Genomic DNA, 15,190 nt, shown 5'->3' with positions numbered 1-15,190 from the left:
TCACCAGGCCTTTAATGGGGTAGAAATTGTGGAAAGCCCAGGCAGTCTGAAAGTGGCTACAATTACCACTAACAATTCTAGTTTAAGGCAGAGTTATGCAAGCTAGGCAGTCAGTCTTTTGGACATTGTAGATCCATGAGGTTCTCTTCTTGTACGGAACATTTTAAATTTGAATCTCATGTGGTATAGTTTTTTTTTTCTGTGGTTGCTTGTGTTCATCATGTTAACACAGGAATGAGACTTTCAGAAAACACACAGTCCTTTCGGATGGCTGTACATGTCTGACTCCTCTCCTCCTCAGTGCAGATAAGGTTGGGCAAGCGGGCCCAAGTGTGATACTCGCATCACTGTGTATAAAACCGAGTGGGATTGCTTCCACAGAAATATAGTTGTCACTCTTCCAAGCAAAATCGGGCTGTGTTGCAATTGAGACCGGAGGGCCTGGGTCATTACTTTTGCTTTATGGGAACTTGTTTGCATCAGGATTGGTCCTGAATTTAAGAGATGTTTTTAACAATCTAACTATGAAAATACACGAAGAAAATGCTTCTACCTGCTGTTTAACTTTATTCTTCAAAAAAAGAGGGAGGAACTTCATTTCTGCTGATAGAAGGAAACTTTGTGTTATTGAACTTTTGTTCAGATTGATTTGAGAGAGAAGTGTTATAAGTTCAAAGGATGGTGTGGCTTGCTGTGGGTAGTGCAGGGGGCTCATTTCCAGTCCTAAGGAAAAGAACTATGACCTGCTTGCTGGAGATGAGGCCGTCTGAGCGCCATGTGAGTGACACAGAGTAACCCGAGGACCTGCTCTACTCCCTTCCCAGGTTCATGTGTTTGAAACCTGGTTCTTCCACTGCCTAGATCTGTGTTCCTGAAGAGTTATTTAGCTTTCCTGGGCCTCAGTTTCTTGGTCTGTTGGATAGGGGGTGGGTGGATAAATCTTGCTCTTGTCATAACTTCTGTTAAAATTAAGTAAGGTGATATAAGTATTTAAAAGCTTTTCCTGCCTTAACTTTCCCCTGGAGCTTAAACCAGTAGGTGGACCTGACAACATCACATGAAGACCCCTTCATGCTTGCCTCACCAGTACAGAACTCTTTCTCATGTTTTCACTTTCAGAGCCCTCAATTTTGTGAGATTCCTTGAAAGATTGTGAAAAGTCCATTTTACGTGGCTGTGTGCTCATACCAAGTCTAAGGTAAACAAGTTAAAAATATCAAATGTATATTGATATATGTGATTTGATGGGCTTCTTATGCATAGCTTTATTAATAGCAATTAAATGTATATTAAAATTTCATTACATTTGAACTTCAATCTCCTATAAGCAGAAATCCTGAATTTCATTTCATTTCAGAAAAGAATTTGAAATGAAATTCCGTATTTCATTCCCTAAGTTAAGTACTTAATGAAAGCAAAGGTCTTTATCTACTGTTAGGATTACTCCTCATTTTTTTTAAACTTAGTATCTTTATGTTTTGTCCCTGTGGGATTTATTTCATAAGGTTTCTGTGTAGATTATTTCTTATAATTGATACTGTGATTTGGTAAAAAATTTTTCTTCTTCAGGGACGTTATGATTGGAAAATATTTTATTCCATTAACTAAAGAAACTTGAACCTAGTTGACTGCTAAATATTTTAAAATTTCATTGTAGTGAACTCTAAGTGTAGTATCAAGTTGATAAGCTTTCAGGTACAAATTTGTTACTTTTTTGATTTAAGTCTTCAGATTTAATTGTAGAAATACTTGTTTTGCTAGGGTTTGACCTGTATATTTAAATTACAACTTAGAATTTTGTTGCTAAGAAGAATTTCTGATCTTGTGTACCTTGTGTCTACAGGTACTCTCAAAAATGTGAATGCATCCAAAGTCTTATTAGTGACTTATTTATACTAAGTAGTATTAACTACAAAAGTATAATAGCTTTTAAAATACAATATTTTAATTTATTTGACTTACACAGTATAAATATGAAGGAACAGAGGTACTTGACACAGTTTATGTTCTCCAAATATTCCTAAATACTGTTGGTTTGTCAGAGTAAAATATGTATTAATTGATATGCTATTAAGATGAAAAAATTGCCCTTGGTATTCTGTGAAAAATGTTGGCATCATGATTTCATTGCAAAACAAGTCTACAAATGGAGATGGTATACTTTCCCCACCTTTTGCAAAATTTAAAAGTAACAAAGACAGTTTCATTTCCTAAACTTTGAGTTTTCCCATGAAGGAAGCATGACGCAAGGCCACTGTGTAAACCTTGCCTCACGCTTTTTTCAGGCATGCCCTGCCTGTGTCCAGTTTCTATATGAGTGAATGCACGCTTGGCTTGAGACAAAACTTAGTTGTCTCGACTTAGTGTTATGCAGAAGCAGACTGAAATGAAATGGTTAATTATTTAAATAGAATAAACAGTATTTTCATTCCTGGCATGTAGATTAAAGAGAATAAGAAAACAATAAATGAGAAATTTTGTTACTGAAAACCTAATTTGTTGAGGAATACCGTCAGCTAGGAAGATGCATGAGTGTGCGCTCTTTTGTTCCTATAGTATATTTGGTATGAATTAGAATGAAGGTATTTACCTCTTTTAAATTTTCTTCTTTCAAATAACAAACAATGGTAGGGAATTAGTCTTAACATTTCTATTCTGAAGGGCGAGAAAGGGGTGAGGATGAAATATGCTCATGAAGAAAATGAAATCAAGGAAAGATTGAGGCTGACAAAATGACTACTCTAGAAAGGGGACAGAGATTCGAGTACACAACCCATTATGTATACAGCCCTTGATCTTTTTTGTGTGTGAAATATACCAGTGTCTACCAAAAGGGTTAAAGAAAATGCATTCTGTTGCATCTGCTTACTAAATCCCTTACTTTAGTAGAAATTCAAATTTTGTAAAGATTATTCGTTTTATTGATGCATATAATTATAATCACAAGCCATCTGCTGATTTGGCAGGCATGGTTAAAATTCTCTAACTCTCATAACCTTTCAAGTACAGTGCCCTTGGGACTCTATTTCACTTTTATATTTTGGAAAACATGTAGGGACAAATAAGGGCGGTCATCTACAGAATGTCAGGCCTGAGGAAGGGAAGGAACAGAGGTGGGGTACTGCAGAGGGTATTTTTAAGGGTAGAGGAAGTTATTTTTCCATTTTCTTTTTTTTGCTTTTGACTTCATGAAGGATTATCCTAGTTCTATGATGTATTTAGGAATTTTTTTTACCTAAGGATTAAAGCTCTACCATTTTACTCCTGAAAGGCAGGTTCTAAGTCTAAACAAAACAAATAAAAAACCTTTCTGAATAATCCTCACATTGGTTTTCACAGGTAAGTGGAATGCATTTCACTGAGACTTTTTGACCTAATAGAATATTCCACTGGTTTTATTTTTTCTGAAATACATTCTGAATCACTTCCCAGCCATCGATTTCAGATTGTAGGACAGTTTGTGCATTTTGATACAGACCTTTGGTTTGAAGGTCAAATTTCTAAGTGTTTTTGTAGGAAATCTCGTGCTGAGTAGACTTCGCATGGCAGGAATCTTCTGGGGTCCCTTTTTTGCTCCCGTGAACATTTGAAGCTTGGTGATGTCCCATGCCTGCTTCCCTTACTTCCTTGGGACTGTTTCTACATAATGGGACCTGGTGAACCAGGAGACTCCAGCAGTCAGGTTTTGTGGTTGGAGATGGTATCTAGGCCGTATCTCAGCAAGACGGCAGGTGAGCCGAGGGCGACGCCAGCAACTGTGGGATCCAGGACTTGGCTTTGTTGAATGATGGAAACACTCATTTCTCTTCTTCCTTCTCCCCCACACTCACACATACTCATACACACCTGTTAAGTCATTGACCCAAGGACTATTTCTTAAGTTTGGCCAATAGGAAAAGAACTTCTGGTACAAACATTGTATATGTGACAAGGATGATATATGTGACAGCAATAGCAAAGTGATCATCTTTGGCCTTCACTGATGCACGCACAGGACCGACGTGCCAGTCCTGTGTTAAACCCCTCTGGTATGCGATTTATTATGTTATTTATTACTTGTAATATTTCCCGCTGTACCCCTTTTTGTGGATAAAAGAAATGATATTGAGACCCATACAGGGGCTTTCCTGGAGGTCAGCAGCAGGATCGAGGCTTGAACCCAAATCTAAGTGTTCCCCAAATCCATGCTTTTAATTTCTTTGTATGCTGTGTGGTCTCTGGGGGCGGAGATTAGGGGAAAAACATTGTCAGCGACAGTGTCAAGTGACACAGAGCCCATGGCCTTTGGGTTCTACTCACAGTCAAATATCGTTAAGTTGTTGAATGATCTTGACCCAACAACTTGCTTTATTTTGATAACATCTGTCATATTCATGGTTGGGTGTGGTGGGTCCTTTTCATCCCCTCAATTCTGTAACTCGATGAACTTTTTAAAAATGAAAACTTCCCCAAATTTGAAAAATAGTTCACAGACAGCATAAGTATTTTGATATACCTGCTGCTGCTGCTGCTGCTAAGTCGCTTCAGTCGTGTCTGACTCTGTGTGACCCCATAGACGGCGGCCCACCAGGCTCCCCTGTCCCTGGGATTCTCCAGGCAAGAACACTGGAGTGGGTTGCCATTTCCTTCTCCAATGCATGAAAGTGAAAAGTGAAAGTGAAGTCGCTCAGTCGTGTCTGACTAGTAGCGACCCCATGAACTGCAGCCTACCAGGCTCCTCTGTCCATGGGATTTTCCAGGCAAGAGTACTGGAGTGGGGTGCCATTACCTTCTCCGTGATATACCTAATACATAGATATTTAGCAGGCTATAACCTGGTATCGGAAGTAGCCTGCTCTGAGAACTATATGAGCTTTAGCACTGGTGCTAAACATTAGCACATCAGAGTTACACATTTAGCCAAACAGGCAGAATCTTAAGTCTGTGAGTGAAAGCACACACTCACCTGGAAACACCTGATCATTAAATTCCTCCTCTGAGGATGTTGATGTTGAGCAGAAGACAATTATTTTGACTGTGATAACACAGTGCTGACTTCATGCAGGCCGCTATTTTGAATCCTTTGCAGCTATGAATTCTTTTAATTCTACGAACAACCAGAGGAAAAGTCCATGAGTGAGGTCTGCCATCATCCCTTTCATAGTGAGGTGACCGTGCCCTGGGGACATGGATGAGCCTGCCCAGAACTTGGGGCTTCAGAGCAGAGCCTGGCTGACCCTGCTTGACACTGCGGCCTCAGGCAGCACGGGTTACACAGTCAGCCACTGTGTTCCCTTTCTCTCTATGGACTCGTTAAGATTTCACTTTGCTTAAGAAAAAGGGACATCGATTACGGATTATGAATTACACGTAGATTCATCATAGTATTTATTTTTGCATTTTAGATCTTATTTAAGCAGTTACTATTATAATACTCAGTTTCCTTAAATTATTATAGAAGATTAACCCAAAAACATTGTCTAATCTTTTGCAAATACCATGTTGAAAATATAATACTGAGTAAGAAGAGTCAAGTTAATGCGATTTGACAAAAATCCTTTAGAAGAGAAGCTGTATTTAAAATAATTTTTCAGTATCTAGCACAGAAACTTTGAGAACTGTGTTAGCTTTAGCTCTGGTGCTGAACATCATCACATCGAAGTTATCTAGCACAGAAACTGTGAACATTGTGCAAGATGCAAAAGCGTTTGTTGGAAATAAAGAATCTAAGGATGAAGAGTTTTGATCACAGCGGAACTCTTCTAGGTAGATACCACGTCAAGTTCACAAATGATTAAAATACTTTGTTCCTGTTGGATATGATTTAAGATAGTGTTTGTACTTTATAGTTTCCCAGTGAAGTAAAAAATGTAAATATCACCACTGCTGCTTCTGCTAAGTCGCTTCAGTTGTGTTCGACTCTGTGGGACCCCATAGACGGCAGCCCACCAGGCTCCCCTGTCCCTGGGATTCTCCAGGCAAGAACACTGGAGTGGGTTGCCATTTCCTTCTCCAATGCATGAAAGTGAAAAGTGAAAGTGAAGTCACTCAGTCGTGTCTGACTCTTAGCGACCCCATGAACTGCAGCCCACCAGGCTCCTCTGTCCATAGGATTCTCTAGGCAAGAGTACTGGAGTAGGGTGCCATTTCCTTCTTATTCAGGCCCTCAGTTGACTAAGCAATAGTGATGTGACTAGAATTTGCCAGGAGTTTAGACGATGGATGTAAGTCATGCTACCTGCCCTCGGGGACTTTGTGAGCTGGAGTGGAGCACAGTGGTGTGGTTGAAGTCACCAGCCAAGGCTGGGTCATTGTTCATGTGATAGGGAGGTTTCCTCGTGGCCACATGCCACTCCACTCTGCCACTCGTCCCTACTGTATGTGGGCCCAGAGCACCCACCAGGCCTAGTTGATTCCATTTTCCCCTAGAAGGTAAGGTTACGGCCTAAAGAATAGAATGACTGCTTTTGCTTAGCTGTGGCCTCAGGGGAGACTTCTTTGAAGAGCCATTTAAAGAGCCTTGAGTCCATCCACTGACCGGCTTATTGAGAGTCTGCTGTGCTCCAGCATTTTGGATATAGACAAAAGGACTGTGAGATGCCATACCACAGCAGGCGACATGGGCAAGCTGACATTCACAGGCCAGTGGGGCCCGTGCTGTGCGGGAGGCAGGCCCAGAGCATAGGGCTGAGAACTGGTCAGGAGTCGTAAGCGACAGCCCTGTGGCTGGGACCACAGTGGGGGTGATTAGCGAGGTTAAGAGGTTCAGAAGGAGGCTATTTAGAGGAAAAGCTGATAAATGCAAGACACCAGGCAGTGATATTGAGTATCCAGTTGATCCATGGATCTGAGATACAAGGGCAAGATCTGAGAGGGACATTTGGATGTGGTTTTCGAGGAGAATGTACGGAGTGCAAAGAGGATCAAAATTAGCAACACCGGGGAAGATCAGTGTGGAAAGGCAGCAAAGAGGAGCCAACGAAAGAGGAATGAAGAGAACTGGAGAAATTTGAGAATTTCTCCAATTTGTAGAAAACAAGGGTGTAAACAACTTGCTCAGAAAATGGACTGACAATGCTCCGTGAGATACACTGAGTAGGAAGACACTGGTGGTCTCAGCTATGGACACTCAGGTTGACTCAGGGACCGGGAGCCAGGTCACCATGGGTCGTACTGGAAAGTAAGGTGAGAACAGAAAGCCTCTGGGAATTTTAAAAAGTTTGAGGAACAGAGTCAACAATATATAGAGGAGAAATATGTTTATATACTGAAGAGAAGGAACCAGAGGTTATAGAAGGCTGAAACAAAATATGGATGAAAAACAAACTTGATCAGGTAGGAAGCACGTGTAGTGGAGCCCCAAATTGGGAGGGAGCACTCGTCTCTAAAACCAGCGAGAAAAAGAGACAGATGAGAGGATGCAGATAACAGGGTCTCTGTACATGGAAAGGTGAGACCTTGGGACCATTCCAAGTAAATAGCCCCACGTTTTCTGTGAAATTAAGCAGCAAAGTCCTGTATCAACTCTGTGTGGAATAGCTTTAAACTCTAAGTGCCTTTCATATGTTTTTATTATTACATTTACATCATATTAAAAACACAATGTTCTACTTCACTCCTAAATGTTATGTATCAAGGATGTTGGTACCGAAACTCAGAAGGCGGAAGAGAACCAGAGGAGCAAGGGCTTTGAGCTGTCCTGGAAGCTGCAGGTGGTGAGGGGAGGGGAGCGGAGTGTGTCCCCTGGGACTGAGAAGGAGGAGGTGAGCAGGAGGGGCAGGCGCTGGCTCCTCTGCGCTGAGGACTCGTGAGGACACTGGGAGGCGTGGGCTTAGATCACAGGAGGCTGTAGACCCACTTCTGTTCTGTATCTGTCTTCTTTTTGTACACTTCCTTGAGTTACACTGAAGATGGACCTTTAGCCATTTGCCTCTTTTTCTCTTTCCCGTCTCTACCCCAGACAAGGTCCACCTCCTGGTACCCAGGTGATTGCCACAGCCTGGACACTGCTCTCCCAGACTTCCATGCCTCTGTGCACGGCTGTCCAAAGTCATCTTTATCACACTTAACAAAAAATGCAGACTCCTCACTATGCTCTGTATGGCTCCACCTGTAATTCACATAGCAAACAACTTACTTATTTAATGTTACAGTTCAATAGTCAGTATGTTCAGATGTACGCATCAGTTTTAGAGCATTTCCCTTTCCCCAGAAGAGGCTCTGCATCCCTTAGCCATCATGCTCACGTTCCCTCTGCCCCAGGCTCCAGACAACCACTTGTCTGCTTGTGTTTTCATAGCTAAGCCTACTCTGGAGATTTCATCTAAATGGAATAGCATTGCATATGGTCTTTTGTGACTTTTCTCTCACTCGGTATAATATTTTCAAGGCTCATGCATGTTGTATCATCTATCAGTGCTTCACTCCTTTATATTGTGGAACAATATTCCATTGATTGGATAGACCATGTTTTATTTATCCACTCATTAGTTTATGAACATGTGGGTTGTCTCCTCATTTCCATTGTTTATGAACAATGCTTCTGTGAACATTGATGTACAGTTTTTGTGAGTGTGCACATATGTTTTTATTTCTCCTGAGTATGTACCTAAGGGTTGAATTGCTGGATTACATAGTAACCCCATGTTTAACCATTTGAGGTACTGCCAGACAGTTTTCCAATGCAGCGGCACCATTTGACTTTCTCACCAACATTGACATTCTCACCAACAGTGTAGGAACATCTCATTTCTTCACCTCCTGACCAACACTTATTATTGTGTGTTTTTTTATTATAGCCATCCTAATGGATGTGAAGTGGTATCTCATCATAGATTCGTTTTGTATTTCCTTAGTGACTAATGACGTTGAACATCTTTTCATGTGCTTGTTGGCTATTTGTACGTCTTTGGAGAAATGTTCAAGTCCTTGACCCATTTTCAGTGAGTAGCTCATCTTCCTATTATTGAGTTGTCATCTTTTTTAGATATTCTGGGTAGAGAGCTCTAACTGTTTTCACCACAGGCACAGTTCTTGTACTTTGTTTTAAATGAGCAAAGATTACAATTACTTCAATTTAAAAGACTCCCCAGCTTCTTGAGTACTTTTGCATAGTACTTATCACTGCTTCAAATTGCACTGCACATTCATTGCTTCCTTTTCTCTTGGTTTGTCTCCCAAGAATATAACTTCTGTCTCATCTAGCCCTGCTTCTCCCTCTACTCTCTCACAACAATGAGAGGCTATTGTGATTAAACACATGTGCCTTTCAGCAGGTGTCCAGTTCCCAGGGCTGCTTCTCAAGGGCTGGGTGACTCTGGGCAAGTATTTAACTTCTCTGTGTTTTAATCTCCTCATTTGAGAGACAGGAAAAATTAATAATCGATTTGCATAGTCATTATGCAAAATGAATTAATATATAATGAAGCATTTACAATAGTATTTAGCACAAAGAAATAAAATTTTAAAAGTCAGCAAATATTTTTGAATGAATACTTAATGAATTTTCCTACTAACAAGGAAAATGTGCTGTTAAGTTTACAAAGATTTAATCAGTTTCATCAACACATATCCTCACTATGACCAGGAGAGGTTTTTAATTGGGTACCAACTACCTGTGGGCTTTGCATGAAAATTGATCTCTGTGGGGATCGTGGAGTTTTACAGAATTTCTGCTGTGTGCCATGCCTTTTATGAGTGACAGCTCAAACGTCTTCAGGGCTCTAGAGGGAGGTTCTGTTATGGTACATTTTTAACAGTTGAAGACCCTGAAGATCCGTTAGGGAGGTTAAATGCAGTCCTGAGATCACAGAACTAAATTCAGGTTGGTGTCACCACTTTACACCTGCCACCTTTGGTTAGGGCTTGAGTGTCCCTTCAGCTATGAGCATTTCCCAGGTTATTTGTCACTGTCTTTCCCCACAGACTGATTTTATGATTTTTACCATATTTCATTGTCTCCATAATCTTATCACTCATCACTGACTTTCTGAACATTCTCTCCAGGCAGTTTCCAATAAATGATGCAAAGAAATTCCCATTTTGTGAGCTCTGACTCAGTTGTGGGTCTTTCCAGGATTTGCTCAGTGAAAGACATACAAGCTCTACCTGCCATTTTAGCCACAGCTACACGGCAGGAGAAACCTGGGCATCATACAGGGTCTTGAGCATTAGCTCAACTTAAAATAGGAATAATGATGTCAACCCCCTTAGGCTGTTGTGAGATTTAACTAAGATAATATGACCATAAGATGCCTAGTCCAGTGCATGAATTGGTGTCCAGGTATGACTGAAGATGGCGATTGCTAAAAGCCCCCTCTGATTCTATGTTTACCTCTTGCTTCCTGCAGATTGCTTACAGCACCCTCCACCATTCCCTACTGCCTCTACCTAATTTAGAGTCAGCACATTGCTTGGCATATTCATGACAAATAATACTGTGTTTCTTCCATTGCCTCAATTTTATTTCATGGTATCTTAAGAACTGCCCAATTTAGTTTCTTTAGGCATTTGTAACACACCAGTCACTCTTCTGTTTTTAGCATATGATTGAATTGGCTATGACAATCCTTAAGTTTTAATACACCCCCACTTGGAATTAAAATCAATAGTTATATGTATTAACATTCAGGTAATAGCAAGATTGCATAATGTTTTGGGTACATTTTAACTTGCAAATTATTTTTAATTTGTAAAGTTGATCTTAGTTCACAAGTAGACTGTTCATAAGATTGTTATTTTGTACATCCCTACTTTTCAGATATAACATTAATAATACAATAATTGACTTTAAGCATCATATGTACTAGTCTTACAAGCTGATCTACCCTGTATATTTTCACCTGCATAACTTTTTGCTACATGCTTTGGGTACTTTCGTATTTTATCTTTAGATATTATTTTAAAGGATACGTTCATATTTTATCTTTAGATATTATTTTCTCAAAATTCATATCCGAGAGGCTGTGCCCTGATCACAGTTCTCTGTTTTCTTAATAATTAATTGGTCAGCGGTCTTCAAATAGTCAGCACTCTCACTGGGTTTCTGGACTCTGGAGGAGGCAGAGACAAGGTTGTCCCAGCCCTGTGGGAGCCGTCAATATGATACATGATGGGATCAGGGGCTGTGATCGGAGTAGGCATGGCTTCCTGTGGGAACACAGAACCACACTTGCGAGGAGGAGTTAGAATGTGAGAGGAAACCCATCGAGGTTCCTGGAGGCCAAGTCTTCATTTCACGAGTGTTCTTGTTGTTCACTTCGGAATCACAGTATATAAATTAAGTTTTTAAAAGACGGATTCTGTAGTTCGTCTAAGGTATTTTCTTCCTATACACACTTTTTCGGGAAAAATTTAATGTCCTCCCAAAATATGTAGTGTGTTACCTCTGACAGAAAACTAAGGCCAAATTTCCTCAGTAATCATCTACAGATAGTGAAATGTGGGGGTCGAGAGAAACTAGTGGAAACCAATAGGGTTCTGGAATTGGATAAGCACAGGACGAAGTGCCTGATGCGAGCTGTCCTGGTCTCTCTGGAAAACCAGATGTTCAAATGACCAGAGGCTCTTATTGAGTCTGATTCATTATAACTCGTAAAAGGCGCCCAAGCAGAGATGTGGGTTAAGATCTGGACTCTCACAGCAGTCTCGGCTGTAACAGCACTGTGCGCAGCCGAACTGGATGCGTAGGACAGTAGAGGAGAACTCTACATAATTCTACTACTCCTCTCCTCTCCTCAGACTCTGTAGCTCATGTTTGTGCTTCTGCAGGAGAGAAGTCATCAAACCCAGAACCCTCAGGTTGTTCTCCTGACTCACTAAGAAGTAAACTCAGCACCTCCATCTCCTCAAAGACTTTCATTTCATCACCTCTTTGGTTTGTGCAACACAAACATTTGTACTGTGAGAGGGGCACACACCTCACACCCTTCTCCACTCCTAGGAGTACACCTGTTTATATGAATTCTTCCCCCTTTTTCTCTAGGAGAATAAGTGCTTAGTGAGGAGTTGAGTAAATGAGTTAATGTGTTCATTTAAAAATGCTGTTCTATATGGAGAAGGTTGGTTATACTGACATTAATCAGATTCCTTATTTGTGATGTTATCTCATATTTAGGTGAGGTTAGTACTTTTAGAATAGCTTTGTTAAAGTCTCAGGGGGATAGCAAGACCAAACAAGAGGTGGCAAGAATTCCAGAAGGGCTACAGATTCCTTTAAAATTGTTCTTATTTGTGAATGAACTTATGGGAACCAGGGGGAAGTGGGGAGGGGTAGATTGGGAGTTTTGGATGGACATGTACACACTGCTATATTTAAAATGTATAAACAGCAAGGACCCACTGTATAGCACAGGGAAGTCTGCTCAATACTCTGTGGCAACCTAAATGGGAGAAGAATTTGAAAAAGAATTTTTAAATTGTTCTCATTGGCTTACTGTGATTTCTTACATTGAGCCATAATTCTCCCAGCTTTACTGGAATATTGTTTAATAAGTTCGTGGCTCAGGACACAAAATAGTTTTTCCTTGTCTGGGCTGCTGCTGCTAAGTCGCTTCAATCGTGTCCGACTCTATGCGGACCCCATAGACGGCCCCCCACCCCCGTCCCCAGGATTCTCCAGGCAAGAACACTGGAGTGGGCTGCCATTTCCTTCTCCAATGCATGAAAGTGAAAAGTGAAAGTGAAGTCGCTCAGTGCATCCAACTCTTAGCGACCTCATGGACTGCAGCCCACCCAGCTCCTCCGTCCATGGGATTCTCCAGGCAAGAGTACTGGAGTGGACTGCCGTTGCCTTCTCCGCCTGTCCGGGCACATCCCTGCAGAAGCACCTCACTTCTGCTCCATGTGTCGCTTTCTGTTTGGGGAATCATCCTCCATCTCTTCAGTGATGTTTTCTTCTACAAAATAAATTTCTTTTTAAATAAATAAAATTTATTTTACTTCCAACTGCTCTCACACTTCTAGTTCTAGGATATGTATTCCAATGAACAATGCTGCATATACCCTTGTGAGAGCTTTATCACTGAGGTATTTACCCTGACAGCAATGCAAATAGATTATTTAGTTTTAGACTAAAAGGTGTTTTCTTCCTTTGAGAAGTTTTCAGGATGATGTGTTCTTCAACATAGCAGCAACCTGAATCCTTCAATAGTCTCTGAGAAACTTGCTGTACCATTTAGGAATAAGTGAAAATTTACTAAGGCTGGTAAAACATTGACTGTCTCAAGGAAAAATGCATTCTTGCTTGACATGGAAATTCATTTTTATGATATCATTTTTAATTAATTCATCCTCTTATTTTATTTGCTTTGGGCTAGTTTCAGTGCTGGTGCAGTCTTAGATCTGTAATTTCTGAGCTTACATTTGTTAATGGCACCTGTAATGAAGAAGTGCATAATTACTGTTTCTTTCTCAACATGAATGGCTTCATCTGAAGGGAAGATCAAGTTCAATAAGCTATAAAGTGCTTCTCAGAATGTACTCCAGTGAGGGGCCAGAACACTCACTTTGTATCTGTTCTTTTCTAGCATAAAGTATTTGCTTGAGAACAGAGTGGGGAATGCTTCTGCTCCATGCGGGCGTGGGGAATTTAGACTGTGGGATGGGCTTGCCTCACAGCCTGTGTTAGCGAACATTGAAGAATGACAGTTCTGAGTGTGGTCCCCAGACCATCAGCACCTACATTGCCTGGGAACATGATGGGAAGGGCCAAGCTCACGCCCACCCTAGACTACCCTGTGGGTGACCGTGGTGCTGGCTGAGGTCTGAGAACTGCTTCTCTGACACTGCTGTTCAAGCTGTGGTCCATGGAGTAGCGGGAGCCCCTGGACCCTTGTTAGCAGTGCAGGAGTTTGGGGTATCGGAAGCAGGTGGTCCTGATGTGGAGTAGAACCTGAGCCACTGACCTGAGGTCAGAGCAGGACACTTACCTGAGGTTAGAGCATTTGGGGACATTTGAGAGGCTGTCAGAGTGCGATCAGTGATACTTTTTTTTTCACTGCACCAAATATTGGTTTGGCCAAAAAGTTAGTTTGGGTTTTTCTGTAATATCTTATAATATATTTAAACAGCCTAATTCAACTTGTTCATATTAAGGGAACAGTGGGAAGGTGAGAGTACAGAAAAAATGTTTACAGGTAACAGCATGAGAAAAGTAAGTTCATGTGTTTTGCTTATTTTATAAGATAATTGGTAGGTCACTCAGCTAACAAAATATACAATCACTATGAAATACTACCTTTAAACCTTAATTATTTTCAAGAAAGTGTTACTTGTTAAATGTACCCTAGCCTTTTATAGTATGTGATTTCTATTTTTAGTTTCTTTTGGTAGAAGTTGTTAATTTTATTCTAGTATTTACTTTACATCAATAGATCAGTGCTTCTGTTTTTACTCTTCTTTAGCTCTCTCTTTTTTTTAAAAAAAAATAACCTCATACTAGCTGGTTTGTATATTTTAAATAATATACCTTGAATCCCAGTTATTATTTGTACCACTTCATACCAGTGATTTCATTCCATTTTCCAGTTTTTCTGTCCTTTGTCAGAACAGGAAGCACTTATGTGGTATTCCTATACTTACAACTCCATGCTTTGTATCAGTCTTCATTTCTCAAATAGCTAAAGAAATTCTCAGCATCTATCTTTTTGCCAAAACTTTTGCAATCATCTCTTGGTTGTATGAAGCCTTGCCTCTAGCAGAGGGCTTGCAAACTATACCCCTTTTTGTTGAGTGGGATCAGTGGGCACTTCACTGTTTGTGGATCCCCCTCAGTTCCTTCTGGGATAAAAAGAGGGAAGAGATGTGTAAATCTCTCATCGCAATGTTCAGAAATATGTAAAGGCACACTGTGTCTACATTGTGAGATGGAGAACAGAACCATGGTCTAGGGAGCAGAGCTATAAACTGGATAATAAAGCCTAAGTGTGCATGAATATACGCACACATATATATACATATACGGTCACAGGAACACACGCATATAGACACATATATATCTATATAGCCCACAATGACCTAGACATTTTAAGTGAAAGTGTAGTTTTCAAGTAATTTTTTTTGAAAGCTCCATTTTCTAATTCACTTTTCTTGTACAGATAAATCTAAGGTATGTTTTATGTCTCTCTTTTTCTACTCTCAAATTTAATTTTCCAGAATGTGTCTCTTAGAAACGCTTTTTACCAGGGAAGAAGGTTGTAAACTTTTGAGTCCC

The sequence above is a fragment of the Capricornis sumatraensis genome, chromosome 11, assembly GCF_032405125.1.
Source record: "Capricornis sumatraensis isolate serow.1 chromosome 11, serow.2, whole genome shotgun sequence".
Classification (NCBI taxonomy): domain Eukaryota; kingdom Metazoa; phylum Chordata; class Mammalia; order Artiodactyla; family Bovidae; genus Capricornis; species Capricornis sumatraensis.
Note: the sequence above shows the minus strand (reverse complement) of the source record.